Source organism: Pleurodeles waltl, chromosome 6, assembly GCF_031143425.1.
Source record: "Pleurodeles waltl isolate 20211129_DDA chromosome 6, aPleWal1.hap1.20221129, whole genome shotgun sequence".
NCBI lineage: Eukaryota > Metazoa > Chordata > Amphibia > Caudata > Salamandridae > Pleurodeles > Pleurodeles waltl.
This window is the reverse complement of record NC_090445.1, coordinates 1,312,338,202-1,312,365,649: the sequence shown is the minus strand read 5'-3', so window position 1 is coordinate 1,312,365,649 and position 27,448 is coordinate 1,312,338,202.

Sequence of the window (27,448 nt, the reverse complement as noted above, 5' to 3'; positions counted from 1 at the left end):
CTGCAAGTACACATTACACCGAGCCTGCAGACTTCCCACCGGCCCCCGCACCAACAACCACCTCAAGTGCATCCTCCTCAACACACGCTCCGTCCACAAGCACGCCATCGAACTATGGGACCTGCTGGACACAACAGCACCAGACGTCGCCTTCATCACAGAAATCTGGATGAACGCCTCCTCGGCTCCTGACATCGCCATAGCCATCCCCGAGGGCTACAAGATCGCCCGGAAGGACCGCATCAACCAAACCGGTGGAGGAATCGCCATCATCTACAGGAACTCCATTAACATCACGACCACCACCGAAGACCCCCCCTCGCTGCCGAACACGTACACTTCCAGATCCACACCGACCCCAGAACCACCCTCAGAGGAACTCTCGTCTACAGGCCCCCGGGCCCACGTGCCCAATTCAGCGAAACCATCACAGATTTCATCAGTCCGCACGACCTAGCCTCACCAGACTACATCCTCCTTCGGGGACCTGAACTTCCACCTGGAGAAAAACAACTACAACAACACCGCCACCCTGCTCGACAACCTCACCAACCTCGGACTCAAGCAACTGGTGAACACCCCCACCCCCACCGCTGGCCACACGCTCGACCCCATCTTATCCGCCAGCAACCACATATCCTTCAGCCACTCCTCTGAACTACACTGGACCGACACAGATGTGTCCACTTCACCTTCAAACGGGAGACCCACCACTATCGCACACAACAAATCCCCCGCAGACACTGGAGCATAATCTCCACAGAGCAGCTCCTCTCAAAACTGAACCAAAACCCACCAGCCATCACCACTGACGCCAACAACGCAGCCCTCAGCCTCACACAGTGGATCACCAACTGTGCCGAAAACCTCGCTCCACTTAAAAGCCACCCAAGCGGGACCAGCATCAGGAAACCCCCGTGGTTCACGGACGCCCTCAAAGAATCCAAGAAATCCTGCAGTACCCTCAAAAAAACCTGGCGCAGAGAACGCACCACAGAAAACATGTCAGCCCTCAAGATCGCCACCCGTGAACACCACCAGCTGATCTGCTCCACCAAAAGGACATCATTCAAAGAGTGACTAGACAACAACACCCACAACAGCAAAGAACTCTTCAACATCGTCAAAGAGCTCTCCAACCCCAGCACCAGCTCCAACGTCATCACGCCCTCACAAGAACTATGCAACTCCCTCGCTACGTTCTTCCACCGAAAGATCGCAGACCTACACAACAGCTTCGGACCCCAGACTCCGCCGCCCACCACCGAACCAACAGCCCTCACCACTACACTCAACGCCTGGACCCCCATCAGCTCTGAGGAGACCAGAATCACCATGAACACCATGCACTCCGGCTCCCCCTCGGACCCGTGCCCCCATCACATCTTCAACAAAGCTGACTCCATCATCGCCCCTATCTCCAGAGCATCATCAACAGCTCGTTCTCATCTGCCACCTTCCCCGAGAGCTGGAAACACGCGGAAGTCAACGCCCTCCTGAAAAAACCCACGGCTGACCCCAATGACCTGAAGAACTTCCGCCCCATCTCTCTTCTTCCCTTCCCAGCCAAGGTCATCAAGAAGACCGTCAACAAGCAGCTGACCAATTTTCTTGAAGCTAACAACTCGCTCGACCCTTCCCAATCAGGATTTCGGGCCAACCACAGCACAGAAACCGCCCTCATCGCAGTCACCGACGACATCAGAACTCTGAGGGACAACGGAGACACAACCGCCCTCATCCTCCTGGACCTCTCGGCTGCCTTCGACACCGTGTGCCATCGCACCCTAATAACCCACCTCCGCTCCACTGGAATCCTAGGACAGGCCCTTGACTGGATCATCTCATTCCTCTCCGACAGAACCCAAAGAGTCTACCTCCTGCCCTTCCGCTCAGAACCCACCGAGATCATCTGTGGCGTACCCCAAGGTTCCTCGCTCAGCCCAACCCTCTTCAATATCTACATGAGCCCCCTCACCGACATCGCACTCAAACACAACATCAACATCATCTCCTACGCCGACGACACCCATCTGATACTCTCCCTCACCAAAGACCCAACCACTGCCAAAATCAACCTACAGGAAGGAATGAAAGATGTTGCGGAATGGATGAAGCTCAGCCGCCTAAAGCTGAACTCAGACAAGACGGATGTCCTCATCCTCGGACAATCCCCTTCCGCCTGGGACGACTCCTGGTGGCCCACGGATCTGGGCACCGCACCAACCCCCTCAGACCACGCACGCAACCTCGGATTCATCCTGGACCCCCTCCTCACTACAGTATGACCAAGCAAGTCAACGCCGTCTCGTCATCATGCTTCAACACCCTACGCATGCTCTGAAAAATCTTCCAATGGATCCCCGCCGAAACCAGAAAGACAGTTACCCATGCTCTCGTCACAAGCCATCTGGACTATGGAAACACCCTATACGCAGGGACCACCGCAAAGCTACAGAAACGTCTTCAACGCATACAGAACGCCTCCGCGCGCCTCATCCTCGACATCCCCCGCCACAGCCACATATCCGCCCACCTGAAACACCTGCACTGGCTCCCCGTCAACAAGAGGATCACCTTCAGGCTCCTCACCCACGCACACAAAGCTCTCCACAACATGGGCCCCGAATACCTCAACAGCCGCCTCTCTTTCTACACGCCCACCCGTCAGCTTCGGTCAGCCAGCCTCGCCCTCGCCACCGTCCCACATATCCGCAGAACCACCGCAGGAGGAAAATCCTTTACCTACCTGGCAGCCAAAGCATGGAACTCCCTCCCCGCACACCTAAGAACTACCCAGGACCATCTCGCCTTCAGGAAGCGCCTCAAGACATGGCTTTTCGTGCAGCAGTAACCCACCCCCCCCAGCACTTTGAGACCCTCTCGGGTGAGTAGCACGCTCTATAAATGCATTGATTGATTGACTGCAAAGCACTGAAGATGGATTCCCTGACCTGAGGACCTGCAGAGGAAGGGGACCAAGTCCAAGAGTCACGCAAGTGTCCGGGAGGAGCAGGAGCCCACTAAACGCCGGATGAAGGGGCAAAAGGGCTGCCTCTGGGTGGAAGAAGCTGAAGATTCTGCAACAACAGAAGGTGCCAGGAACTTCTCCTTTGCACAGAAGATGTTCCACGGTGTGCTGGAGGATGCAGAGTTGTTTCCATGCAGAAACACCCTGAACAAGCCTTGCTAGCTGCAAGAGTCGCAGTTGCAGAAAATGGGTGCTGCCCGGGCCCAGGAAGGACCAGGAGGTCATCCCTTGGAAGAGGAGACAGAGGGGGCGCTCAGCAGTACAGAGAGCCCACACAGAAGCAGGCAGCACCCGCAGAAGCACTTGAACAGGTAGTCAAGAAATCTGAGCACAGCGGTTGTCTCAACACTACAAAAGAGGGTACCACGAAGGCGGTGGCAACTCAGTGAGTTGAGCAATGCAGGATGGAGTGCTGGGGACCTGGGCTATGCTGTGCATGAAGGATTCCTTGCAAAAGTGCACAGAAGCCCTAGCAGCTGCAGTTCATGCAGTTCACAGGATTACTGTCTGGCATAGGGAGGCAAGGACTTACCTCCACCAAATTTGGACAGAAGGACCTCTGGACTTTCAGGGTCACTTGGATCCACCTCCTGTGTTCCAGGGACCATGCTCGTCAAGAACAAAGGGGACCCAGAGGACTGGTGATGCAGAGGTTTGGCACCTGCGTTAGCAGGGGGAAGATTCCGTCGACCCACAGGAGATTTCTTCTTGGCTTCCAGTGCAGGGTGAAGGCAGACAGCCCTCAGAGCATTCACCACCAGGAAACAGTTGAGAAATCCGGCAAGATTAGGCGCTACAATGTTGCTGGTAGTCGTATTGCTACTTTGTTGCGGTTTTGCAGGCGTCCTGGAGCAGTCAGTGGTCGATCCTTGGCAGAAGTTGAAGAGAGATGCAGAGGAACTCTGGTGAGCTCTTGCTTTTGTTGTCTGAAGAGAAACCCACAGGAGAGACCCTAAATAGCCCTCAGAGGAGGATTGGCTACCTAACCAGGTAAGAATCTATCAGGAGGGGTCTCTGACGTCACCTGCTGGCACTGGCCACTCAGAGGCCTCCATTGTGCCCTCACACCTCTGCATTCAAGATGGCAGAGGTCTGGGACACACTGGAGGAGCTCTGGGCACCACCCCTGGGGTGGTGATGTACAGGGGAGGGGTCACTCCCCTTTCCTTTGTCCAGTTTCGCACCAGAGCAGAGGCTGGGGATCCCTGAACCGGTGTAGACTGGTTTATACAAGGAGGGCACCATCTGTGCCCTTCAAAGCATTCCCAGAGGCCAGGAGAGGCTACTCCTCTCAGGCCCTTAACAACTATTTCCAAAGGGAGAGGTTGTAACACCCTCTCTCTGAGGAAATCCCTTGTTCTGCCTTCCTGGGACTGGGCTTCCCAGACCCCAGGAGGGCAGAAGCCTGTCTGTGGGTTGGCAGCAGCAGTAGCTGCAGTGAAAACCCCAGAGATCTAGTTTGGCAGTACCTTGGGTCAATCCTGGAGCCCCGGGGATGCATGGGATTGGCACCCCAATACCACATTTGGCATGGGGGGACAATTCCATGATCTTAGACATGTTACATGGTCATATTCAGAGTTACCATTGTGAAGCTACATATAGGTATTGACCTATATGTAGTGCACTCGTGTAATGGTGTCCATGCACTCACAAAGTCCAGGAAAATTGCCCCGAACAATTATAAGGGTGTTCCAGTGTGCCACTTAGAATTGGTGAAAATGGTCACGAGCCTGTACTGACAATTTAAAAGACAAATAGAGTATAAGCACTGAGGTTCTGGTTAGCAGAGCCTCAGTGACACACTTAGGCAGCACACAGTGAACACATATAGGCCACACTATGAACACTGGGGTCCTGGCTAGCAGGATCCCAGTGACACAGGCAAAAACAAACTGACACACAAGTAAAAATGGGGGTAACATGGCAGGCAAGATGGTACTTTCCTACAAAGGTGGACATGGTGACAGAGTGGGACACAAGGGTGACAATCAGGAGAGTCTTATTTCTTGGCAGGGGTCTTTGCAATAGTCTCTGGCTTCTTCCTGGATTGCAGGGACCGTTTGCGGGGTGGTTCTCCTTCTGCGGGGGGTGCTGGTGGCCTGTTGTTCCTGTGGCGGGGTCTCCTGTCCACTAGCGGATGTGGAAGGCTGTTCATCGGTTTGGCTAGTGTCAGGGGCCCGTGGTGTGCCACTGCCTCCCTCATGGTGTTGGCCATGTCTGCTAACACCCCTGCAATGGTGACCAGGGTGGTGTTGATGTCCTTCCCTCCCTGATCCCCAGGTACTGTCCCTCCTGCAGCCTCCTGCAGCCACTGAGTCTCCTACAACTTGTCCAGTATGTGGCCTATCGTCTCCTGGGTGGTATGCTCCCAGGATGTTGGTGAGTGCCTCCTGGAGAGTCGGTTCCCTGGGCCTGTCCTCCCCCTGTGGCACAGCAGTCCTCCCAGCTTCCCTGTTCTCCTGTTCCTCTGTCCCCTAAACCGTGTGCCCACTGCCACTGAACCCAGGTCCCTGATCGTCCTGTGTTTGTGGCATGGGGTCCCTGTAGTGGTGGACACACTGCTGATTAATGTGTCCTGGGGACAGAGGTATGGGCCCTCTGGGTGGGTACTGTGCTGGTGTTTCCTTAAGTGGGAGGCTCTGTGGTGGTATAGGACTGTGCCTGGGTTACAGACTGTCCGGAGATCCCTGATGGGCCAGGTTGGTCATCCAGATCCAGGCGTCCAGAGCTGCAGTCATCACTGTGGGGTGGACTGGAAGTTGCTGGCACCTCCTCTCCAGTGATGTTGGGTGGGGGACCTGTGGGGATGTAAATGCAGTGTTATTGTTTCAGTGTGTGTCATCTTGTGCATGGGTGTGTTGCCCTCTATGGTTGTTATTGCTCTGTCAGCTTTGCCTTGTGTGAGTAGTTATTTGGTTGGCTAGGTGATTCTCTCTAATATGCATGCCTTAGTGATGAGTGTCCATGCAGGTCTGTGATGGGGGTCCGTGCATTGGTGTTTAATGCAGGGCTTGGTATTGGGAGGGGTGGCTTGTGATGGTGGGGTGTGTGTGAGGTGGTGGAGTGATGGGAGTGAGGGTGAGGGTGGCGGTTTGTGATGCCATGCAGGTAGAGGGGGTGATAGTAATAGAGAGTTGACTTACCAGAGTCTAGTCCTCCTCCTACTCCTGCTAGGCCCTCAGGATGCATGATTGCCAAGACTTGCTCCTCCCATGTTGTTAGTTGTAGGGGAGGAGGTGGGAGTCTACTGCCAGTCCTCCGTACAGCTATTTGGTGTCTTGCTGCTGTGGAACGCACCTTCCCCCGTAGGTCGTTCCACCTCTTCCTGAAGTCATCCCTTGTTCTGGGGTGTTTTCCCACGGCGTTGACCCTGTCCACGATTCTCTGCCATAGCTCCATCTTTCTTGCAATGGATGTCTACTGCACCTGTGATCTAAATAGCTGTGGCTCTACCCAGATGATTTCCTCCACCATGACCCTTAGCTCCTCCTCTGAGAACCTGGGGTGTTGTTGTGGTGCCATGGGTGTAGTTTGTGTGGTGTGGGTGTGTGGGGTAATGTGTTAGGGTGTGTGATGTAAGGTGCGTGGATGGTGTATAGGTGATGGTGGGGTGTGGCTGTGGTCTTGTCTGTGGTCTTGCTATTTCCCTTGTGGCAATTGTTTTTAGTCGTAAAGGGTTGTGGGTAATGTGGATGTGTGTTTTATAGTGGTGTGGGTGTGTGGGTGTGGTGTGTGTATGGGTGTCAAATGAGTGTTATTCAAATTGTCCAATGTAGTGTTGTTTTGCATGTGTGTGTGTATTTTGAGTGCGGCGGTATGTAGCACCAATGGTTTATCGCCATTGAATGTCCGCCGTGGTGATTCGTGGGTCATAATGCTGTGGGCGTAGTTCTGTTGGCGTAACGTTTTGGGTTTTGCTGCCACCAGTTTATCACTGACCTTTGGGCTGGCGGACTTGTGTGTGGCTGTATAGTGACTGATTGCTATGAGTGGGTCATAATATGGGTGGCGGTAATCCGCTGCGGCGGCGGTATGTAATGAGGGCCTAAGTGTATATTTTTGACTGTTGATATCTGCAGGTGGAGAAATACCAATGTAAGAATAACTTTAGTGTTTAATAAAGAAACCTTTATTTTGCAACACTTGATGTGGTTCTTTTTTGTGATTGGTTACTGACTTACTATTGTGGTACTGCAAGTGCTTTACACCCCTCCTGGATACGCTTTAGCTGCTCTCTACAGCTACCCCTAGAGACCTTTTGCTATCTGTACACCTAAACACTATCACTAAGGTTTGCCTGGACTCAGTTTAGGGTGCCACACCATAGGTGTACACCATAAACTGAGCCAGCCTCCTACATTAATCAGTGTGGGCTCCTAGAGCTAAGGCTCTTGTGAGACAGATGTAAAAATAACAGCATTCCCGGGACAGAGTAATGAAGATAGAAGGGCAAACGGGGAGTGGATGGGTAGAAATAAAGAGAGCATAAAAAGAGAAAAGTGAGAAGTAGACAGAACAGAAAAAATTAAGAAAGGAGGTTTCTAGAAAAGAAGGCTCTACTAGGAGTGTGAGAAAATTGAATGAAAGTGGGAGATAAACAGAAAGTGGGGGCAGTAGACAGTGCAAAGAGCTTGAGTAAGATGGCAGGTACATTATAATTATAAAAAGTGGGTATTAGTTTAACATTGAGACAGAACAGTATATATACGGAGTAAGAGAGATGTTCTCTGTGTAAAAGTGTGTAAAGAAAAGCAGAAGAGGGGATGAAGTGGAATATATGGTCATGGAATAAAAAGCAGGAGAGAAGAGAGATTGAGAGAAAAGGAAAATATGTGGAAGAGAAAGGGTAAGGAATTAAGACAGAAAACATGGAAGAGTTGGTAGAGAACAGAAGATACACAATGTTGCAGGGAAACAGATCCAAAAGAAGCACAGGGTTAGGGTGGCAACAGGAGACAGAGATAAGACCGGATGAGAGGGATGACAATGAAAAAAACAGCGGGCATAAAATAACTCATCCAAGAAAGGAAGAGATAGGCTTTGAAACTGGATCTTTGATTCAATTCAATTCAATTCCGCTTTATTTCAGTAATGTTATACCATAAAAGCACAGTACAAAAACATATAAAAGTAATAATATATAAATTAGTATCCTCCTGGCAAAACAGTAAAATGGAATATATATAAAATGTATATACAATTAAGACCCAAATTCGTACCTAAAATACTGAACAACAATACATCATATAATTAAGTGTACCTATTCATGAATTATGTATAAGAGCATGAGCTGTTATGATACAATTCCCCATACAAGAAATACACAACACTGTATGTATCAATTTAGAATTTTTGCTCTAAGATGCCAAATGGCTTCAAAATACCTTGTTAAAGAACATGCCACTATCACATTTGGGTCTGATTTACAAATCCTAAGAGCTAATAAGCGATTTCTAAGACCCATATCTTTGCATAGTGGCAAAATCCAGCGAGCCCTCTGGTTAATATATACGCTGGGCATTGAAAAAGAACACATTCTACAGTTCCACAGCCTATTGGACATAATTTAGAATAGCTATCAAACTTGGACCATCTATGAGTTAAAATACATAAAGGAGGAGACCCAATCTGAATATAATATAAAGTGCACGTGCACAAGGGGATAAAATAACATCCATATAATGCTCAAACTCATAGTGACATTTAATTAGTAAAAAATCATTAATCATGCCCGATGTGGGGACCGCTGCTAATTTGGCTGTTTGTACTTTTAGCCAATATGCATCCTTCACAACCTGAATAGCATTTTTTGGGAGGAAGGAAGTGTCTGTCCAATAATCTCCCAACCCAAGGTTGATAAGAGTTTTCTCGACGTAAGTGCACTAATAATCTCCCAACCCAAGGTTGATAAGAGTTTTTTCGACGTAAGTGCACCACTTGACTTTATTTAAAGTGCTAGCCCTCATCAAATCGCTCAGCCAGGCTTGATACGGAATGAAGGTATCTGATGACCAGATTCGGATCCAGTATGTTAATGGCCTTAAAGCAGCAATATGCACAATGGAGTGAAGATTTAAATCCATCAAGATTGGCAAAGTAGGAGTGCTAGTAGGTACCTTCAGTAACATTTTTATAAAATAATTTTCAACTCTTTCTAGGTCTTCCAAATTGCAATGGCCCCATAGCTCTGCTCCACATAGGGCTCCCCCCCTTGCTTGAGCTTTGTATATTTCCATGACGGGGGTAATGACAAATCTAGGAGAGCTAGCTGCAAATCTCAGAATACCCCCGACTTCTGTTTTAGGCTCAAAGATGATTTTAATAGATGTGCCTGCCATTTATGTGAGTCCTCCAACTTAATCCCTAAATAGTCTAAATCTGTAACTCTTTCTAGTGCTACGCCTTCCAGATATATGTATTTCTTCATTTTATGTCTCGTATCCCCAAATACCATGTATTTGGTTTTATTTGAATTAATTTCTAGACCATGATCTTTACAAAAACATTGGTAAGCAGGTTAGAGAGACAAACGGCCATTTGGGATAGTAACAGAGTGTCATCTGCAAATAGCAAACATGGAGTATTGAGCCCGCCTATTCTGGAAGCATCATTAAGACAGTCCAGGAGGTAGGGGATAAATGCGTTAATAAACAAGAGGAAGAGAGTAGGGGTCAGCACGCACCCCTGCCTCACCCCTCAATGTATAGAAATCTCAGTTGTTAACTCTCCTTTTGTCCTCCATCGAATTCTGGCATCATTCTCAGAATACAGATCTTTAATTATATTTAACATGGGGCCCGGCACCCCCACTTTACTCATAACCTCCCATAGCTTGTGGCGTGGGACAAGATCGAAGGCAGACTTCAGGTTTACAAATGCAACAAAAAGCTTCCCTGTGTCCGCATCCACCGGTTTCCATTTAATGGTAAGGAAACGAAATACCTGATCAACTGTACTTATTTTAATCCTAAAACCCACCTGTAAATGGCTAAGAGCTTGTTTTTCTTCAGTCCACTCTTTTAACCTACTTAGAACCTGGTAACAAAAGATCTTTTGTAAGTTGTCCAGTAGACTAATAGGTCTATAATTTCCCAGGATATCCCTCTCCCCTTTTTTGTGAATAGGAATGATGATTGCTCCCTTCCAGGACCGAGGATAAATTCCACTTACCGAGACAGCATTTGAAACCCTAAAGTCTGAATATAGATTCATAACCTCATTTGGAGTAAATGGGGAAGAATCATCAAATAGCAAATGGGTGGATACTAGAGCACGCATTTTACTCCATAATTTGAAAGACTCCCATCTCACCATCCGCGTATTAGTAGAAACCTCCAGAACTTCAGGAGCTGCATGATCAAGACAAACCTCTGTACTTGAGAAAAGCTGTCTGTCGTACATTACTAGAAGGGGGGCGTGGTCACTACTATATTGATTTCCCACCCTTACATCTTTTATAAGATACCAAATCCTCATGTCAATTATTACGAGGTCTAGGATACTACTATATGATCCTCTAAAGAAAGTAGGTTTTGCAGGGTTATCTGAAGGAAAACACCCATTACCTGGGCGACGTCTGTAGGATATCATAAGGTCAATGATCTGAAGAGCCCTATTACTGAGTTGAATAAGGGGGAATATTCCATATGGAATCTTCTAACTGCATGACCTCAGAGAAGACTGTATTGGGCTCGATAGATGCATTAAAATCCCCAGCTATAATAATATAATGCGATGAGTGGAAGTCCAACACAATATAATTCAACATCTGGATAGTCGGAGACAACTGATTAGGGGAATCTGGTCTGTTGTAGATGTTTATACACAAAATTGATGGACCATAGTTGGACTGTATGGATATAGCCAAAATATCAGGCAAATCCACATGTATTCCCTTTACTCTACCCACCTCAGATATTCTTATCCAGGTAATAAGGCCCCCTGATGCCCTACCAGCAGAAGACTGTTTAGCTTTTTTTTAAAAGGAGCAAAACCCTTGCCTGTACACATTAATGGTGGCCCAAGTTTCCTGGAATAAACAAAGATTAAATTTGTCTATGCACTCTCCCTAATCAGCATCAGCTGATTTATTACGAATTCCAGCCACATTCCAGGACAAAAACTTCATCTCTGGAAGATCAGTAAGACAAAGACCTACATGGAAATTAACTGGGATATTAGACTTAGCAAAATTCTCCACCAAACTTGCAGTCACCATAATGTCATTGGTGAGTGGTGCCTTACTCCTTAGAGCCAAAGATTCCAGATCTGGTTATGATTTTTTGGGAGTACCATCCAGAAAATACCAGAGGAAGTCCTTGATATCCTAGCAACTTTTGACCAATGATTTAAGTCCTCTTTGCTTTATAAGTGACCACTTACCCCATATGATACCAAGGATACTTCAAGGGAGGTAAAGTAGCCCCCCTTGAGAGTGGTCTTTAAAGCTCTTTCAGATTTAACTATTTAATTGGCCCAATGGGTTTTCAAACTCACGATTCTGCACTCATTTGCTAAATATGTCCTTGAGACAACCTAAATATCTCACACTACAGCAGTATTTAAGGTCCTTTAAGAGTCTGGTTGATGTTACTTTCCCTACGTTGCTAGTTGAGAAATTTCGTAAGTCCAGAAATAATGCTTCCAATCACTATAGTAAAAAGGGCAGAAATAAGGGTTCTATAGCAGGCTCAACAGTTGTAAGTCCTCCAAAGAATGTTAGCAGTGATCTTGAAGGATTGATGCTCTGTATCTGGAGGAAGGTGATGCTCTGTATATAGAGGAAGGTTCTTCGAGTAAGAGACAGGAGACAGGAGGCACTTAGACAAAGGAGGGATACTTTTTTCTTTACATTTTAGTCTTCATGTCCATAGCTCTAGTCAGTGTTTCATACTCCCAACAACTGTGAATATGCACATATTTCCACCCCACAAAATTCTATTACCTTTTACTTCACTCTCAGCATTCCATACATCTGCACAGGCATACATGGGTTATGACATCCCTTTCTTACAAATCACAATAGAATAATCTTTCCTTTACACATACCTCACATGGTCACTAAATATCCAACTTGTCTAAGTCAGATAATCACCCAGTTTACATCCTGGTATACTTTCCAACACACAAGTAGATACACAAACACAACAAATAAGAGTTACATCAAATCAGCATAGTTTTGAGGAAAACCTGTAGATCCTGCAAAACATGTGCCACCCTAAACCTCACGTCAGCCAGAAATGACAAGAAAACAACAAGATTGAAACTAACCTTGCAAACAGTATGATGCCTGCAAGTACTGCAAACCTGTCGGACATGAGGCGCCACCACCATATCTGCATACTCTCAATCAAACCATACAACATTCATAGACACAGGGAGTGTCATGACGGGAGGCTCCCCAAGAGCCAGTGACCACCCCTTGCAGAGATTGCAGGTGGTTGGAGGGGGTTTAAATGTACATTCCATATTGATGAATTAATCTGGGTATACATGGCTCAGTCAAATAGAATTCAGAGTGAAGTGTCAACGTAATAGCAGCACCAGTCATCTGGTTGCATTTCTTAAGGTCAGTTTTAGTATGAACCACTGTGGGTGACCTATGGGCATCCTATCATGAGGTGTTTTTTTCTTCAGATGCTGCCTTTAGCCAGGTTCTTTACAAGTTTGGAGGCGTTTTGTGGCAGAATTAAAGATATGGGTCTTTCCATTCACCACTATTTTTAGGCGGGCTGGATATAACATAGCATACTGAATGTTGACCTGAAGGAGATGTTTGTTTACAAAAATGAATTCCTGCCTAGCATCTTGTACCACTAGTGTGAAGTCCGTAAACAGGCATCTCAGAAAACCATCAAATGTTAGATGGGCTTTTTCCCTTGCCAAAAGAAGACACATATCTTGATTCCTGAGATTGGGGAGAGACACAATGTCAGAGTAGACTGTTGCCTTGGGAGAAAGATTCGCAGACAGGGCTCTATGCACCTTTTCCAAAACCAAGAGGCGCAAGAAGGACCCCGCCCCAAAGAGTGTCAGCAGTAACTTCTCAACATTATCCTCCATTTTTCCAGTATTGGTGGACATCGGCATTCCCAGGTTGCAAAGCTTATTGCATCTTGACCATGCCCCCATGCCCTCATTCTTGGACATGATGACATGTAGGATATTCTCAATGGGTAGGAGTATTTCTGATTTAGTGCTGAGGTCGTCTTTCACCTTAGAGATTCTCTATTAAGTCTCTGTTATCCTGTTGTCCTGCCTTTCCAGTTTATGCTTGAATGTAGCCATACAAGTAATGAAGCCATCTATTTTGTTATTAATGGACATGAGACTGTCTTGGATAGCAATTAGTAGTACCTTCATGCTGGATCTTGCTACTCTTGCAAGGGAGTATACCTTGTGAGTCAGCCATTGTGTCATCTGCAGTGCCAGTTCGCAGCATGTGCTAGGGTTCAAACTGCAGGTTAAGTTGCTTGGTGCTTGATTTGCCCATTGTGGTGGAAGAAGATGGTATGTCTAATGAGATACCCCACAGAGCCTGTAGCATTTGTTTTGTTTTGATTGCCCCAATGTGAGGCTTATGCCCAGAGCGTACAGCTGCAAGATAATGACCGTCGGGAGGCCCACCTCTCCACCGGACCCACCCCTCAAAAAGTCAGATGAATGTGTGGCCCATCCTCTTGGGGACAGAGGAGTGCGGCACGAGATGCCCAAGTGGATTCCAGGTGCAGTACCCTCCCTCATAAATCAGAAGGATGTGTATGGCTCCTCAATAGCCAATCCCTCTTTTCCAGGTCTTCTTCTCACCAGCAGGATGTGGCAGAGCTCTCCCTAGCACTGAAGAACGTCTCTCCCATCAGACGGTAACTGCCACCTTGGATTAGGAAGAGCTGCCTATGTGGATATCCTCAGACTCTTTCCAAGTGAAGCCCCTCAGACTTGAACTCTGACCTCAGTCAGAAAATCGAGGTCCCCCTCCACCCGCAGGCTTCTGCCTGTGCCTCATCCCTGGTCTCTAGTGGGAGAGCTCTGCTATTCTACTGGGCTGCCCTCTGCCTCTTTTCTCGTCGTTTTTTTGTTGTGTGCTGTTTTTGCTTTCTGCACTTTCCTCTATCTTTTCCTTGTTTTTCTCATCACTTCTCTCATTCTCGCTCCTCTCTCTCCCTCTCCCCACCTCTGCTGCCCCTGCCCCCTCCTCTCTCTCATTCACCCCGCCGCTGCTGCCCCCGCATCCCCCCCTTTTTAACGCCGTTTCCCACTGCCACCTCCTAGGTGTCCTCTCCCCCCCCACTTAATGGCAGCCGCTGAGTGGGAGGAAAAGCAACCTCACTGAACTAGTCAATGGAGCAAGTGAAGCCCCTCTGACTTGAACTCTGACCTCGGTCAGAAATTTGAGGCCCTCCTCCACCCACAGGCTTCTGCCTGCACCTCATCCCTGGTCTCTAGTGGGAGAGCTCTGCTCTTCTACTAGGCTGCCTCTGCCTCTTTTCTCTTTTCTCCTTGTTTTTCTTTTAGTGTACTGTTTTTGTGCTTCTTGCTTTCTGCGCTTTCCTTTTTTCCTCATTTTTCTCCACACTCCTCTGATTCTTGCTTCTCTCTCTCTTCTCTCTCTCACTCTCCCTACCACTGCTGCCCACGGTCCCGCCACCCTCCTCTCTCTCATTCACCCTGCCGCTGCTGCCCCCATGGCCCGCTCCCTTTTTTCGTGCCATTTCCCGTTCTTGCCTCCCAGCTAGCCTCTCCTCCCACCCTCCCTACTTAATGGCGGCTGCTGGCACGCCAAAGGCATGCCTAAGGCAAGCCCGTCTGCCCCCGTCTGCCCCTGTCTGCGACCCGACTGCGAACAGTGTCAGCACCCCTGGACCTGCCACATGCCTCTGCCACACGCCAGCAGCACTCATTGCACTCAACCCAGGACGCAACAACAACTGTAAGCAGGCATCACCAGCGGACACCCTCGGACCTTTCAGCGGGCTCGGCTGCCACCAAACCTGCAATGCCACCAAGACCTGGGGCCCAGCACAACCCATTCGCAACAACACACCGACTCTGAAAACTCTGAAGTGCATCCGCCTTAACGTCCGCTCCCTCCACAAACACACCACCGAAATCTGGGACCTCCTTGACAGCACCAACCCAGACGTCACCTTCCTCGAGACCCGGACCAACACCACCTCAGGCCCAGACATCGCCATCACCATTCCCCAAGGATACAAGATCACCCAGAAGGACCGCCCCAGCCGCCCCCGAGGAGGAGGGGTTTGCCATCGCCCACAAATCGAACATTCAGCTGAGCACACACTCCAAAGTCCCCACTAGCCTGTTGGAACACCTCCATTTCAAACTACAGACCAGCCTGACATCCCTCATCTACTGCCCACCGGGACCCCACACATCCCTCTCCGAATCCATCACGGACTACGTCACCGCATAAGCCTTTGCAGCCACCAACTACACCCTGCTAGGAGACCTGCAGTTCCACCTCGACAACCTACAAGACCTCAACACCACATCCCTCCTAGACAACCTCCACAGCCTAGGGCTCCAACAGATCGTGAGAGAATCAATGCACTCAGCAGGACACACCCTCAACCCCATTTTCACAACAGGAACATCAATCACCTTCAGCCTAACCTCTGAACTTCCCTGGACAAACCACTGTTGCATCCACTTCACCTTCAACACACCCTCCATCCTCAGACCTCGGCACCAACCATCTCCCAGAGACTGAGCAAGAGTCACCGACGACCAGCTCACCAACATCCTCGCTAACTCACTCCCTCCTGTGCACACAACGATGACCCGAACACCGCATCACGCACTTTGCACAAATGGATCACTGACTGAGCCAACAACATAGCCCCCTCAAGAAAAACAATAGCACCCATCCCAAGCAAGCCAGCTGGTTCACTGAAGAACTCGGGGAATCCATATGCACCTCTCATCAACGTGAGAAAATCTGGAGAAACACCAAATCCGCAGAAGCTCAAAACAACTTCAGAACAGCCACCACCACCAACTCATCAGAAGCACCAAAAGAAAAGCAATACTAGACAAAGGGGGTCATTACGACCTCTGCGGTCTTGTAAAAAGACCGCCGAGTCCGCGGGAGACAAAATACCGCCATTGCCGGTGGTATTCCTTGTTCCCTACTATGACATTTCCGCTGGGCCAGCGGAAATGTCACATCAACATTGCTGCTGGCTCGTAATAGAGCCGACTGCAATGCTGATGTGCAGCAGGTGCAGTAGCACCCGTCACGCATTTCACTGCCCAAAATTCAGGCAGTGAAATGCACGCCTGGGGACCCCTGCACTGCCCATGGCAAGTGCATGGGCAGTGCAGGGGCCCCCAGCGGCACCCCAGGTCCCCTTACCGCCAGCCTTTCAATGGCAGTGTCTACCGCCACGGACAGGCTGGCGGTCGGGGACTCATAATCCCCAGGGCAGCGGTGCTTGGATTATGACCGCCAGGCGGAATCCTGGCGGGATATTGGAGGGGCCGGCGGTATGGCTGTGGCAATTCCGCCACGGTCATAATTGCTGGCGGAACACCGCCTGTCACGACTCACGTGCTGCTTGCGCCTGGAATCTGCAGATCTAGTGGCGTGAATCTTGAGGGTTCGGCTTTGGCCCAAAAAGGGGCGACTCTTTCTGGTAGCCACGGTGCTGTAGGCAATGGAAACGCCAAGAACAGACCGTGACCTTCAGAAAATAGCGCCAGAGGGAAATAACCCCTTCCAAGAAGGGGAAAAAAACTCCAACAGAAGATTCACAGAAGATTCCTGAAAACAAGAACAGAAGAACAGGAATCAAAAAGAACTGTAGTCAAATAGCACAGAATTGGCGAATTCCAGAACCAAAAGGCTAGGAAATCAGGAGCGAAGACACCATCTGAACAGAGAGTGTTGCAGCGCAAAGAAAAGAAGAAAACAACTCCCTTAAATACCACAGAACAGGAAGTGACCCACAGGAAGAAAAAGGACACCATCTTAGATGGGGAAAAGTAGATAGAATAGAATGGAGTAGAAACCATAGAGAATAGGGAAGGAGGAATGCTGGGAAGAAAAGGGTAACCTGGGAAGGGGGAAAAGACATAAAGGAAAGTGCAAGAAACAAACCCAGGAAAAAAGAAGGAAGACAGAAGAAAGAAGAAAGGAGCCACAACAGGTAAGAGGGGTCAGGCGACCCCAACAAAACGGAGGGAGAGAGCAGAGCGAGGCCCCATGTAAGTTCTGGGGCCTCGCAGGGTGCAGGAAAGGCTCGGAGCGCGGCGTCTTTAGAACGCGATGCGCGGCCCGAGCCGAACGCCCGGCTTGTGCCGAACGCTCGGCTCGCGCCGCACCGCGTGGCGCGACACCGCCAGCCTGTTGCCGGTGTTACCGCCACCTTATCGCCAGCCGCCAGGGTCGTAATGACCCCAAAAATCTCCTCACACGTACACAACAGAAAGGAACTTTTCAGCATCATCAAGGAGTTTGCCCAACCCGATAGTGAAACAACAGACATCCCACCCTCACAAAACCTCTGCGACAGGCTCAACACTTACTTCCACAACAAAATGAAGACCATCTATGACAGCTTCAACGAGGACAACTCACTCACAGAAACCCCTCCACCGGAACCCAAAACCAACAAATCAACTATCACTAACTGGACCCCCCTCATCACCGAAGACACTCTGATGACGATGGAGTCCATTCACTCTGGGACCCCCAGGGACCCATGCCCCCACAACATCTTCAACAGAGCCGCTGAAATCCTCGCCCCCAAGCTCCGCCTCACCATCAACCACTCCCTAGCTGACCCCTCCTTCCCTGACGACTGGAAACACTCCGAGATCAACCCCCTCCTCAAGAAACCCTCGGCAAACCCTACCGACCTCAAAAACTTCAGGCACATCTCACTGTTCCCATTCCCAGAGAAAGTCATCGAGAAAGTCATCCGGATTCAGAAAAAAACACAGCATTGAAACAGCCCTCCTGGCAGCAACCGACGACAGCAGCTCCCTGCTGGACCGGGGAGAGATGGCGGGCACTATCCTGCTAGACCTATCGGCAGCCTTCGACACAGTCTCCCACCACATCCTGATACACAGACTTCACACAGCCGGCATCAAAGACAAGGCCCTCGACTGGATTCACTCCTTCCTCTCTGGCAGAACCCAACGAGTGAGACTCGCCCCCTTCATCTCAAACCCCACACCCACCACCCGTGGAGTCCCTCAGGGATCCTCCCTCAGCCGTACTCTGTTCAACATCTATATGACCCCACTGGCTGCCATTGTCGGGAGCTACGGAATCAACATCATCTCCTACACTGACGACACCCAACTCATCCTCTCCCTATCTAACAAACCCAACATAGCCAGACACAATGTCCACGAAGGCATGGGAGCAGTGGCCAACTGGATGAAGAACAGCTGCCTTCAACTTAACGCAAACAATACAGACGTTCTCATTATGGGCCCACAACCTGACGCATGGAACGACTCATGGTGGCCACACACCCTCAGAAACCCGCCCATCCCCACGATCATCCCGGATGTCAAACTCAACATGGACCACCAAATCAGCTCAGTCACATCGACCTGCTTCCACACCCCCTGCCTCTACTCAAGAGCTTCAAATAGATTCCCCTGAAACACAGAAAGATCGTCAACCACTCACCCTTATCACCAGCAGACTGGACTACGGCAACGCGCTCTATGCCGTGATAAACAAGAAGCTCACTCACAGACTACAGAACATCCAGAATGCCGCCGCCAGACTGGTCCTCGACCTGCTTCGACACTGCCACATCTCTCAGCATTTGCAGACACTTCACTGGCTTCCAATAGAAAATTGAATCAACTTCAAGATCCTCATCTGCTGTAGGAAGTTGGCTCTGTATATACTATCTCAAAGTGAGAGATAGTGTGCACAGAGTCCAAGGATTCCCCTTAGAGGTTGATAGTGGCAAAGCTAGATAATACTAATGCTCTATTTTCTGGTAGTGTGGTCAAGCAGTAGGCTTATCAGAGGGTAGTGTTAAGCATTTGTTGTACCCACACAGGCAATAAAAGAAAAAACACACTCAAAGACTTAACTCCACGCCATGAGGTTCGTATATATAGAAAAATAGTCTTTATTTAATTTATTTTAGAACCACAAGATTCAGAATTTATTTAAGTACCTAAATAGTAGGGTACTTCACACAGGTAAGTATCGAACTTTGACTTAAAACAGTAGTATACACAGTTTTGGCAAAAATGGCAATAAGGTATTTTAAAAGTAGACAAAGTGCACAAATCAACAGTCCCTGGGGGAGGTAAGTAATAGTTAGATTACCAGAGAGGTAAAGCACTTACAAGTTCAGTCTCCTGGGCATAGGCAGCCCACCGTTGGGGGTTCAAGGCAACCCCAAACCCTCAGCACCAGCGACACAGGGCCGGTCAGGTGCAGAGGTCAAAGGAGGGCCCAAATAACATAGGCCCCTATGGAGAATAGGGGGGCTCCAGTTCCAGTCTGCTGGCATGTAAGTACCTGCGTCCTCGGGGACCAGACCAGGGGGGTTTTGTAGAACTCTCAGGGTCCCAAACAGGAACACAAAATACACCCTCAGTGGCACAGCAGCCCAGGGGGGCCCAGGGGCAGCTGGGTGCAGTGTGTGAACAAGACGTCGGGTTTTGTATTGAAAGCAATGGAGGGACCCGGGGTCACTCTGGCGATGCAGGCAGGGCACAGGGGGCTTCCCAGGCCAGCCACCAACTGGGCTAGGATGAGGGCCGCCTGCTGGTCACTCCTGCACTGGTAGGTGGTTCCTCTCTGTCCTGGGGGCTGCGAGTACAGTGTTTGGTCCAGGCGTCGGGTTCCTTTGTTACCAGGCAGTCAGGGGGATTCTCTGGATCCTTTCTGCAGGTGTCACTGTGGGGGTACAGGCAGGTTGACTCAGGGTGTCCATGTCGTTGTAGTCACCTGGGAGTCCTCTCTGTGGTGTTGGTTGTCCTGAACTCGAGCCGGGGGCATCGGGTGCAGAGTGTGAAGACACACGCTTCTGGAGTGAGGCGAGAGTCTCTTTAAAGTTGGTTTCTTGTAGCTGTTTTTGGACAGATCCTCTGTCCTCGGGAGGTTGTTGGTCCTTTAGATGCAGGTCAGTCCTCTGAGTCCTCAGAGGTCACTGGTCACACTGGATGCGTCGCTGTGCAGGTTCTTTGAGTCTGGAGACAGGCTGCTAGGGCTGGGGCCAAGTCAGTTGTTGTATCTGTTGTCTATGTGGGGCTTTTGAAGGAGGCTGGCCTGGTTTGTAGTGGGTACCTTGGGTATTTACACCTTACACCAGGTCCAGTTATCCCTTGTTAGTGAATGTAGTAGTGTTCTAGTGGCTTAGGCTGATAGAGGTAGCTATAGCAGAGCAGCTTAGTCTGAACTAGGAGACATGCAAAGCTCATGCAATGCCACTTATAGTTACACAGTACTTATACACAAGTATAGACAACACTCAGTGTTACCAAAAATAAAGATATTTATTTGAGTGACACAATACCGAAAATATCTTAGAGGAGGTAAGTATTATACACAATATATACACTAGACACCAAAATTAGACAAGTAAATAGTCATAAAACAATGCAAACAATAGGAAATGCTATAGAATGCAATGGGAGAAAATAGGTCTAGGGGCAACATCAACCATATACGAAGAAAGTGGAATGCGAATCATGAATTTCCCCTAGACAAGTGTAGTGTGTTCAGAATCGCTGAGAGAGTAAGAATACAGTAAAGGTGAATAAATTACCCCACTCCAGAGCCCAGAAAAGCAGGAGTAAAGAACTGCAAGTTTCCATAGGACACACCACACTTCATTTTGGTATTTTGCAGCAGCCAACCAAGTCTGCAAAGAACAACTGATGGATTAATGGACCTGAAGACTTGCAAAGGAAGGAAACCAAGTCCAGAAGTCGAAAGAATTTCCAGAAAGGACAGGAGCCCCTCCCAACCCAGAAGAGGGTGCAGAAGAAGAGTTCCTGGTTAGTCAAAGACTGCAGAAATGCACCCTAGGAAGATGCCAGGGGGTTCCTGCATGATGCAAAAGATGTCCCACGGCGTGAAGATCGTTGCAGATGAGATTTCGTGTTGGAAGGCACCAGCAAGCCTTGGCTACGGAAAAAGTGCGCTGGATGGACCCAGGATGGACCTGGGGGCCTCAACTCTGTGTGAGTAGGAAGAGGGAGCTCTCAGCACTTTAGAGAGCCCTCAGGATGCAAGCCAGCACCCTCAGAAGCTGCAGGATCTGGGTTCAAAGAAGGTGCAAAATGTGGTTGATGCAGAACAACAAAAGAAGGGGCCACGCCGCTGGAGAACAACGCAGCAAGTTGAGCATTGCAGGGTGGAGTGCTGGGGACAGGGGCCAGGGTGTGCATGAAGGAATTTTGCGTAGAGTGCACAGAGAGCTCAGGAGGTGAAGAAGACACAAAATACAGAGTTACCATTGTTCTTGGGGAAGGCAAGGTCTTACCTCCTCCAAATTGTGTAAGCAGGACCTCAGTGTAGTCTATGTTGATGACATCCACCCTCTGTGTCCTTAGGGGCACGCTCGTCACCGTGAGAGGAGTCCCAGGGTACCGTTCGTCGCCTTTGAAGGTGCCTGTTTGGAGCAGGAGAGTGACTCTGTTACTCCGTGGGAGATTTCTTTGATTCTTTTGGTGCAGGATGAAGATAGGGAGTCCCCAGAGCATGCACACTGTGGAAACTGTTGACTTGGAGCTGAGGTTGCTGAAGAAAAGTGTCTCTTGTAGACCCTTTGTTGCAGTTACAGCATTTTCTTGGAGCAGGTTGCGGTTGATCCGAGGTCTGAGGATGGTGTAGTGGTTGCAGTGGATTCCTGACGGAAACTGTGAAGTGGAATCTGAAGAGAACCCACAGGAGAGATCCTAAATAGCCCTGAGAGGGGGATTGGCTACCTTATCAAATATGGACCTATCATGAGGGGTCTCTGACATCACCTGCTGTCACTGGCCACTAAGAGGCCTCCAGAGTGCCCCCACACCTTGCAAAGCAAGATGGCTGAAGTCTGGGACACACTGGAGGAGCTCTGGGCACCACCCCAGTGGTGGTGATGGACAGGGGAGTGGTCACTCCACTTTCCTTTGTCCAGTTTCCCGCCAGAGCAGGGGAGAAGGGGTCCCTGAACCGGTGTAGACTGGTTTATGCAAGGAGGGCACCATCTGTGCCCTTCAAAGCATTTCCAGAGGCTGGGGGAGGCTACCCCTTCCAAGATTGTAACACCTATTTCCAAAGGGAGAGTGTGTAACACCCTTCTCTCAGAGGAAATTCTTTGTTCTGCCTTCCTGGGACTGTCCACCTGTTGGTGGAGAGGGACCCTGAGATTTCAGGCCTTTTTCTCTCCTTTACTTTTTCATTTCACCAGAAAACTAAACTCTACCTCAGCCCAACCTGAAGCCTCTAGGTCATTCTCTAAGAGACAATCTACAGGTAAGCTTGGTGATACCACCACCTCCTTAGGGCCAGTAACTCCACCCCAACTAAGTTGAACTACAGCTAAGGGGAGAGACTGAGGACTGAGTGGAGTTATTGACATCAGTAATTTGGTACTTCTGTCCAAGGAGGTGTTGTGCAGGTGACACTAGGTTTTCTGTCACCAAGGTGATACTGGCACCTGTATCCCTGTAGGCCTGTGCCTCAGCACCATTTATTAAGATTGACTTCTCCATGTTAAGGGGACAAGCAGCCAAGTTGGCAAGGCCAATGCCACCAGGTGTGACAGAAACTGTCTTGGGACTGTCTACCCCCTGTTTCTATTATGGTTCCAAAAGTGAACCCAACTACACCTTTAGTTTGACTATTGCCAGAAGTCCCACCACTATTACCACTACTGCTAGGGGCACTAGAGTCTGATGTCTTAGTGGTGATAGGCTCAGGGGCTTTAGCGGTGCAGGATATATACACTGGCCAACGGCCTCTATTTCTACACGCATAGCACCAAGGCTGTTTGTGATTATGTGAAGGGTTTGAAGAAGATTAAGTTTTATCCCCAACCCCAGAGGAGTCTTTTGAACCTGAAGAAGGATCTTTATGTTTTCTTTTATCCCCATGCTTGTCCTGCAATTTTTCACCATCTTTTTTCTTGCTGTCCTTGTCACCCTCCTGTATGAACTTTTCTGTTCACCCTTGTTCTGACCCATTTGTCTGCCTTCTTCCCCAATTCTTGGGGAGAGGTCAGATCTGAGTCCACAAGATACTGATGTAACAAGTCAGACAGACAATTATTCAAGATATGCTCTCTCAGAATCAAGTTATATAGGCTTTCATAATCACTCACCCTACTGCCATGTAACCATCCTTCTAGGGCCTTCACAGAATAGTGCACAAAGTGACCAGTCCTGTGATGACTCCTTTCTGCTTCTCTCTGAATTTCAGTCTGTACTGTTCAGCGGTTAAGCCCAGACCATCCAAGAGTGCATTTCTAATAATTTGGTAATTATCTGCATCATCTTCTCTGACAATAAGAAGGCTGTCTCTACCCTTGCCAGAGAAGAATAACCAAAAGATAGCAGCCCACTGTACATGAGGAACACTCTGAACTTCACAGGACCCCTCAAGTGCAGCAAACCACTTGTTGATGTCATCACCATCCTTGTAAGGAGGGACAACTTTGTGCTGATTCCTAGAATCAAATGAAGGTTCCTTAACATTTGTATTTCTAAAACTGCTGCTGCCACCATGGAGAACTAACCCCAAACCCTGCCTCTCTTTCTCCACAGCCAGGGATTCCCTATCTAAGGCCAACTGTTGCTGCATAATCCTCAGTCTGACCTCCTCTCACCTCAGCTTTCTGAGTTCCCTATCTAGGGACAGCTCCTCAGGGTTAGAAATATGTGAAGCCTCTGAAATATAGGTAACATGAGAGTGTGCAGAGGCAGACCTATCTCTAACAGGGGCCACTCTAGTGACCTGGCCTCTAGGGGTGAAGGGAGCCCTACTTGTGTGTGAACCCTTCCCACTACCAGTTATACTAGGGGGCTTGTTGACAGATAGGTCTGTGGATGGACCCTCCCCAGGATTGTCATCATGCTCCTCTGAGCCTACCTAGTTGGAGTTATCGTCTACCTCTCCCTGTGTAATCTGGACCAGTGCTGAGTCCCAGGTCATCTTGGAGGAGAAGATTTAAGAGGAACTCCTTATTGGGGTTCTTCCCAATCCCTAAACTTCTTTCAATACAGAGACCCCTCAAACTTTTAAAGTTTAGATTCTCATATGTTGTTTTCACAACTCTAGGGGTAGCATCTACAGAAGACATATTACATGAAAAAAGTTTTGGGAAAGTGAGTAAAAAGTTAGTAGAATAACAGAGCTAACGTTTTAGAAAACAGAAGAAAACTTTTCAGAACTTTGAAAAACGTTTGCAAAGTTAAAAAGAACTTTTAAGAAAGTTAGAAAATTGTTTCTAGGTATATATTATATATATATGCTCTAAGTATTGGAGCAAGCTTTTCTTGTGAAAAGCACAGGTAACAAAGTGGTAAAGCAATTGCAAGTACTAATCCCACTTCTGCACCATGAATGTGGGAGGCTGGCCTGCTTTGTAGTGGGTACTTACACCTTACACCAGATCCAGTTATCCCTCGTTAGTGAATGTAGTAGTCTTCTAGCAGATTAGGCTGATAGAGGTAGCTATAGCAGAGCAGCTTAGGTTCAACTAGGAGACATGCAAAGCTCATGCAATACCAATTATAGTTACACAGTACTAATACACAAGTGAAGACAACACTCTGGGCCTGATTCCAACTTTGGAGGACGGTGTTAAACCGTCCCAAAAGTGACAGATATACCACCTACCGTATTACGAGTTCCATAGGATATAATGGACTCGTAATACGGTAGGTGGTATATCTGCCACTTTTGGGCCGGTTTAACACCGTCCTCCAAAGTTGGAATCAGGCCCTCAGTGTTACCAAAAATAAAGGTATTTATTTGGGTGACACAGTATTGAAAATATATTAGAGACACTACTCCTTCTGGAGGTAAGTATTATACACAATATACCAAAATTAGACAAGTAAATAGTTATAGAACAATGCAAACTGTAGGAAATCCTATAGAATGCGAAGGGAGAAAATAGGTCTAGGGGCAACACAAACCATATACTGAAAAAGTGGAGTGTGAATCACAAATTCCCCCCTAGACAAGTGTAGTGTGTGCAGAATCGCTGGGAGAGTAAGAATACAGTAAAGGTATGTAAATTACCCCACCCCAGAGCCCAGAAAAGCAGGAGTAAAGTACTGCAAGTTTCCTTATCACACACTCTACCTCGTTTTTGGGATTTTGCAGCAGCCAACCAAGTATGCAAAGAACAACTGCTGGATTATTGGACATAAAGACCTGTAAAGGAATTAGACCAAGTCCAGAAGTCAAAACCAGTTCCAGGAAGGACAGGAGTCCCTGCCAACCCATCAGAGGGTGCAAAATGAGAGTCCCCAGGTAGTTAAATACTGCAGAAATGCACTCTAGGAAGATGCCAGTGGGTTTCTGCATGATGCAAACGATGTCCCACAGCGTGAACATTGTTGTAGATGAGATTTTGTGTTGGAAGGCACCAACAAGCCTTGGCTACGGCAAAAGTGCATTTTTCACCAAAATGGTGCTGGATGGACCTAGGAGGGAGGCTGGGGGCCTCCACTCTATGTGAGGAGAAAGAGGGGGCTGTCAGAGCCTTAAAGAGTCCCCAGGGTGATAGCCAGCACCCCCAGAAGCCACAGGATCCGGGTTCAAAGGAGGTGCAAAATGCAGTTGATGCAGCACAACAAAAGAAGGTCCAACTTTGCCAGAGAACAACTCAGCAAGTTGAGCGTCACATGGTGTAGTGCGGAGACCTGGGCCAGGATTTGCATGAAGAAATTTTGCAAAGAGTGCACAGAGGCCTCAGGAGGCGAAGAAGTCACAAAACACAGGGGTACTGTCGTTTTTGGGGAAGGCAAGGTCTTACCTCCTCCAAATTGCATCAGCAAGACCTCAGGACAGTCTGTGTTAATGATGTCTACCCTCTGTGTTCTTAGGAGCATGCTTGTCGCCATGAGAGGAGTCCCAGGGTACCGGTCGTCGCCTTGGAAGGTGCCTGCTTGGAGCAGGGGAGTGATTCCGTCACTCCACTGGAGATTTCTTCGGTCCTTCTGGTGCAGGATGAAGACAGGGAGTCCCCAGAGCATGCACACCATGGAAACTGTTGCAGTTGCTGACTTGGAGCTGAGGTTGCTGAAGAAAGTGTCTCTTGCAGACACTTTGTTGCAGTTACAGAATTTCTTGGAGCAGACTGCAGTTGATCCGAGGTCAGCGGATGAAGTAGTAGTTGCAGAGTATTCCTGAAGGAAACTTGCAAGCAGAATGTGAAGAGAACCTATAGGAGAGACCCTAAGTTGCCCTGAGAGGGGGATTGGCTACCTTATCAGGTATGGACCTATCAAGAGGGGTCTCTGACGTCACCTGTTGGCACTGGCCTCTCAGAGCCCTCCAGAGTGCCCCCACACCTTGCAAAAGAAGATGGCTGAAGTCTGGGACACACTGGAGGAGCTCTGGGCACCACCCCTGGGGTGGTGATGAACAGGGGAGTGGTCACTCCCCTTTCCTTTGTCCAGTTTCATGCCAGAGCAGGGGACAAGGTGTCCCTGAACCGGTGTAGGCTGGCTTATGCAAGGAGGGCACCATTTGTGCCCTTCAAAGCGTTTGCAGAAGCTGGGGGAGGCTACCTCTCCCCAGCCTATAACACCTATTTCAAAAGGGAGAGGGTGTAACACCCTGCTCTAAGGGGCAATGCTTTGTTCTGCCTTCCTGGGACTGAGCTGCTCAGACCCCGGGAGGGCAAAACCCTGTCTGTGAGGTGGCAGCAGCTGTAGCTGCAGTGCAAACCTCAGAGAGCTGGTTTGGCAGTACTGGGGGTCCATGGTGGAGTCCCCAGGATGCATGGAATTGGCTCCCCAATACCAGGTTTGGAATGGGGGGACAATTCCATGATCTTAGACATGTTACATAGCCATATTAGGAGTTAGCATTGTGAAGCTACATATAGGTATTGACCTATATGTAGTGCACACATGTAATGGCGTTCTCATACTCACAATGTCCCGGGAAATGGCCCTGAACTATGTGGGAACACCTTTTCTAGTGCAAGGGTGCCCTCACACTTAGTAACTTTGCACCTAACCTTCAGGAAGTGAAGGTTAGACATATAGGTGACTAATAAGTTACTTAAGTGCAGTGAAAATGGCTGTGAAATAACGTGTGCAGTCCTGTGCAAGGGTTTGTCTGAACCCCTTATGGGTGGCAAAAGAAATACTGCAGCCCACATGGATCTCCTGGAACCCCAATTCCCTGGGTACATTGGAAGTATATACTAGGGACGTATAAGGGGGGGTCCAGTGTGC